The following is a 6000-nucleotide window of genomic DNA, read 5'->3' as shown; positions in this document are numbered from 1 at the left end:
CCTGAAACATGGCCAAAAAACATCTGGCTTGAAAGCTTCATTATAGAGTAAAACGGACATGTGCCTCTGGCGAGTGAGGAAAAGTACAGCTCCTGTCAACATAATTAGGAAGACCTAAAAGAGGTTTCCTACACTTGCTTTTTATGTTTTTAATAAAAATTCCCCCCCAAATAAAAGGAAGTTTATATTAATGGTATTCAAAAAAATCAGTGGGTTCAGGTACCTCATATTTCCTCAGGGGTAGAACAAGTGTGCTTATTTATGGAGCTGCCACATCCCTGAAAAACAAAACAGGAGCCTGGATTTGTCTGGTGTAGAAAGTACCAAATTCTCTCTCAACACTAAACAGGAGACACAAGGCAATGTGAATAGCTCCTGGCTTTTTTTTTTTTTTTTTTTTGTGGTTACATTAGTTTTAAAATCACTTAGTGTTTAGGGAAAGAGTTTGGTTCAGGGGATTGACTAGAAATCTTAAGAGGCTGAACTCTTGAATTTTAATCTCAGTTCACAGTAGCCATAGGCAATTTGCCTCCATCGCAGAGGTAATTGAGAGTGTAAATGTTGTTAAGGTAGTCTGAGCCAACTGAATAAAATGAAATCTTATAAAAGTATAGGCCGGTGGTATTACTGATAGAGCGCTGTGCTTTTTCAGGGTAGCTATTATTATTAAACAGCAGATGGAGTAACATAAATCAACACAATGGGCTCCAATCTTCTACAGACTTATCCCTAAGCACAGAAGTGCATAAAAGAAAGCTTTACCATGGCTGAGCGTCTTGAGAAGCTTTCTCTGTAGCACCCAAATCTCAGCTTTCCACTTTTCTTTCCAATGAGAAATCATAATAGCTATTGGAGTGGAATGCTTAGATGACTAGCATTCTAACTGGGTCCAAGGATCCAAAGGCTGGAGGGGGTGGGAATTGTTTGGAGGCCTTAAACAAAAGCAGAGATTATGAAGCAGACTCAGTGTCTAGTTTACTCTTCACAATTGGGTCTTGTTGGGTTTGTTTGCATTGACGGCCTCTTAGTCATTATTATCCCAATCAAACCAGTTTTCAAGATGATATTCCATATCCCATTTTCATCACTATATGAAACGTAGCATTGAAAAAGCCAGGCATCTTTCACGAAGCACAACAGGACATTGATAATTGTGCAGATTAGCTCCCAGTCCAATCTCAGGCCTTATTTCTTACTGTATGATTTTTTTTTTTTTCTAGACCAGCAGGCTTTCCCTCATCAGGCTGACTAAGGCTTGCTTCCTACATACCACTCAAGACTTCTCTATGGTGTAAAATAGAAGATCAAAAGTGAGTTGGAAAAAAAGGAGTAAGGGAATGAAATGAAAATTGAAAGAGACATAGTTGGAAGGAAACAGAAGTCTATAAATGATGAGCTTAGGTTTCATGTTGGTGATGATTAGTCTTGCAAAACTTTGAGAACTGTGGAAGCATTTGCTTGTCTAAAATTCAGGTGTTTTTTTTTTTTTAACTTTTCTTTTTCTAAAAGACTTTTCATAATAAGCAACTCTTCTCTCATTTGAAGATTGGAATCTTTTCTGAAAGAGTTTGTTAAGTCCAGGCATTTGAACACTCAGTCTCATTCACATGCGGCAGAACCAGGCACATGGAGGACAGCTGACTCCACAGAACCAGGGACTTGGGTAAGTGCCCAGCGCTGGATCCACCTAAAGGGACTGCAAAAGCTGCCTTTTTAGTAAGCACGAAAGGCTCATTTTAATTTAATAATTTTTTTTTAATCACACTAGGTAACCTCCAGCAAAGCTCTTCTAGTGGTTGTGGAGCCAGTGACAGATAAATGATGGGGTTGGGAAGTATCTTAAATACGGTAAAAAGAAATGAAAAACATCTTCCTGCATTTGGGTGCAGACAGATAGAAACAAAATTTTATTTTGTGTGCTGCAATCGATCCCAGATATTTTGATTAGATTTGGGGAAAGGACTGACTCTTTTGGCAGCTTCTTCAATCTTCAGGTAGGGCTTGAGGTTGAAAGTTGTGCAGGATTTGCCACACCATTGTTATTTCAGACATAAATCCAAGCCACAGTCCATTGCCACTCGACTATAGACAACAGATGTTCCATTAATGGAAGCAAACAGACAATTTATATTTGAGATTTCTTATCAGGGTTTCACTGCACCAGAAAAGCTGGCTAGATGGAGTGGCATCATCTCTAATTACAAAAATGATATGATAATTGAAAATAATTATGAACTGATTTTCTTTTAAACAAAAATTATTTTAATGACTGGCCTCATATTGTTAGAATTGACATTGAATCTTATATAACCTAGGAGAAGTCATCTACAACTAAGAGGAGACGTTGTGATTTCCATTTCTTGGGAGATCGCTAATGCTCTTTCCATTCCAATGGGTCCTTCAGTTTTACTTTTGGTAAAACCAGTTGCTTTTTGGTGTTAAAGAAGAGACCTCACTTCCTAGGTTCACGTATTTGAGATAATAATCTTTCTGGTTCTCAGGGTTATGACATTATTTGCTTTGCTCCTCTAAATTGGCTTCTTATAATTCACTTTAAGGGTCAAAGAAAAACAATTCTAAATTGTCAGTTTAAATAAATCTAATAGCAACAACAAAAAGATTGAATTTAGCTAATATTAATATAAAATCGAAAATCTCTCTATTATTTCATTTTTCAGTGACTAGCCTTACCTTATGTGACATTTCAGAAGTTTTATTTGAACCATTGCTTCTAGTTATACATTTTTTAATGTCTGTATGTGATTTTTTTATTTCTCTTTATTATTATAATACTTACTGAAATGTAAAAATCTAGAAATATACCACTTGTGCTTTCACTTTAGAGATTTTTAGAAACATCCTCAAAATAAAATATAGCCCTCATTATCATTAATAGCCACATAATACAGTAATAAGATTATGGGTGATATTGTAGCAAATTCTACATACTTCCCAAGACATTTAAAACTTTTTTTTTCCCCTTAAACTTTTTTTTTTTTTTTTTTAAATAATGGTGCAGAGGTAATAAACAAGTGAATTTTTCTGGTAGGAAATCTTACTTAAAATCTTATTTTAAAGTAACTTTTGAACAAAGAACAGATGTTCAGACTATAATCTATTTAGTTATGGCATCAAATAGTAAATTACTGACAGTTTATGTTTTTGTAGCTTTTACAATAACTTGAGTAGCATTAAGTTCATTAGTAGAGAATGATAATCTTTTGTTAACATTTAAGCACCTGTTAGCAATGTTTGCTTGAAAGGAATTCAATTTTTTGGTTAACTTACCAAATTTGTGCTTTATTTTTTTTCTGTGCTTAAACTGGACTGTAAACTAGTTAAGACTATAAATTAAGCTCACTTCGGTTGGCTGTGTTTTTTCTTCATTACAAAACGGTGTAGCTGGAAGCCAGACAACAGCTTTATCAAGATGTGATAAAGCATTAGACTGAATTTTACAGATTCAAAGTCATTGCTGATTATTATTAGATGTCTAAGTTTATTTCAAGTGGGAAATTATGAGAATTCCAAATTATCAAGACTTTAGTGATGAAGTAAAGAAAGGTACACCTTTAAAAAAGCTGCTGATCGCGTCTACCAATTTAACAGTACCTTTTAAAAATATAGAACAAACATCATGGCAAGTATTGTATTGCTAATGATCAATTGCCTTTACCAATGCTTACAGAAAAATATATTAATGAGAAAATAATAAAAAGGTGATATTTATTCAAAGAAATCTCCTTAGAAATACATTGTGTCCTATCCTCCAGATTTACATGTCGTGTGTTTATAGTCATAGACTAATTATTTACAGCAGAGTCAGCAAACATTTTTGTAAAGGACCATATAGTAAATATTTTAGTCTTTGTGGACCTCTGTTATGACTACTCAAATCTGTCATTATAGCTCAGAAGCAGCCATAGAAAATACTTACACAACTGAGCTGTGTTCTAGTAACATTTCCTTCACAGACACTGAAATTTGAATTTCGTGTAATTTTCACTTCTCATGAAATGTTAATTCTTCTTCTGATTTTTTTTCAACCATTTAAAAAATGTAAAAAGTACTCTTAGCTCATGAGCTATACAAAAATAGGTGATGGGGAGAATTCAGCCTGCAGGCTGTAGTTTACCAACCCCTTGGTTTAAAGTATTAATTTTCTAGAACTTATAATAAGATATATTAGCACATGAAGAAATATAAAAATTCTAATTATATAGAGAGATCTTTATGGACTTTTTCTTGGAGAGTGAAAAAAATGCTTTAAAAAGTTATAGAGCCAAATTTTGGAAAAACAAAAACAAAAAACTGCTGAGCCACAAGAACAGCAAAGTTAGTTATATTAGTATGATGATTTTGTTGTTTCCATGACTATATATGCAAAAAATCCAGACACTAAATACAAAAGGTATTTTAGTTTAGTTAAAAGGTAGTTGAGGCCAAATGAAAATGTCAATGGCTTTATTTGTTTGTAAAGTTAAGATTCTTTAAAAAATGAGATTAATTTGACCCTTTCACTAAAATTATGGTCATCAAATATTAAACTACATCATTCAAAAGTGTAAGAAAGAATGAAGATAACTTATTGTCATAAATCAGAATTTAAAGTATGGTACTTGCTCAAATGTGCTTGTGTGAGAAATAGCCAGAGTTTCGCTAACTACACTATCTTTCAGTTGAGCACACCATAATCACACCACAGAATATAAATCTTCTTTATGTTACATGAGTTATACTTTCAAATTAAACTATTTTTCTTTAGATAAGAAATATTATGGAATTGGAAATAATTCATGGCAAACTTTTCTATTTCAAAGGTAATTTATCATAATTTGGACTAATAAGTTATAATAATTGCACAATTTTTTAAAAAAAATACTAATCTTTAAAGATTTTAAATCATTATCCACAGAGTATACACATTTTAAAAACTTATGTGTATTTTTGTATTATGCGTATGTGAGCTCATGTATTTGAATTCTGGCATGGCAACCTTGCTTTGAAACTTATTTTAAATAAGTATTTAAAATTAAGGTAATAAATGTCTGGTTTCTAAAATTCCTTGATTTATCAATTCCAGCAAAATATGTGACATCACTGTTAATGGAGTGAAAAGGATCCTTAGCAAGGATTGCATTATTTAAGTTTGACTTTTTATTTTGTAAAAATTGAAATTTTTACAAAAATTTTACAGGGCATAAAAAGTACTACTTTAACACTTAAAAAAGTGAAACAATTAATTAAAGCTATTTACAGAACATAAAAAGTACTAGTAGAACATTTTTTTAGAAACCTAACAAATTTAACCAACTAAATTCAAGCAATTTTTAATCCATGAGTTTGACATATGTAGGTATTACCTCAAATCAGTTTCTACATCCCAAATACCATTTCCTTTTGTATTAAAAACATATAAAAATCAATGTAAATTATTTCTAGTAATGGGTTGGTTGATTTAAGTGCTTTAATCTGATCTATGTTTAGATAAAATTGAAAATTTTAATTTGATTAGTGATGGAATATTTAAAAAGTAAAGCATCATCTTGATCAGGACTAGATGTTGATACACTTAATTTTCCACATTTTGGCAATACCGCACTATCTTTTTTGTAACAAGATAATCATTCACTTAACAAACATTGTTTGAGAATCTACAGTGGCACTCCAGCACTCTGCTTTGTATCTCTGTATTTACAAAGATGAATATAATACTCTTGCTCTCACGAAGCTTACAGATTTATTAGGGGAGAACAAAGATGTACATTTAAGTTAATGGGGGTGATTTTTCCACCCAGTAGACATTGGGCAATGTCTGGAGATATTTTTGAGTGTTATAATTTGGTGGGGTGAGTTCCTGGACTGTAGTGGGTAGAAGCCAAGGATGCTTTAAGACACCCTACGGCAAAGAATGGTATGGTCCATGTCAATAGTGCCAACATTGAGAAACCTTGATCTAAATACAGCACATTTTTAGAACTGCTGTTATAGAATGGTGCA

General features: G+C 32.6%; 1 protein-coding gene across 1 annotated transcript in view; it reads left to right on the top strand.

Annotated features, from left to right (window-relative positions):
* The first annotated feature begins 1505 nt into the window (after positions 1 to 1505).
* ZPLD1 (zona pellucida-like domain containing 1) overlaps positions 1506 to 6000 on the top strand; it is a 61052-nt gene continuing 56557 nt past the window's right edge. Inside the window, exon 1 of the mRNA XM_008592589.1 lies at positions 1506 to 1663. The gene's annotated coding sequence lies outside the window, so the exon portion shown is untranslated. The remainder of the gene's footprint in view (positions 1664 to 6000) is intronic.

Source organism: Galeopterus variegatus, unplaced genomic scaffold (genome assembly GCF_000696425.1).
Source record: "Galeopterus variegatus unplaced genomic scaffold, G_variegatus-3.0.2 Scaffold8067, whole genome shotgun sequence".
NCBI classification, from domain to species: Eukaryota; Metazoa; Chordata; class Mammalia; order Dermoptera; family Cynocephalidae; genus Galeopterus; species Galeopterus variegatus.
Note: the sequence above shows the minus strand (reverse complement) of the source record. Positions and strands in the feature narration are given on the sequence as shown.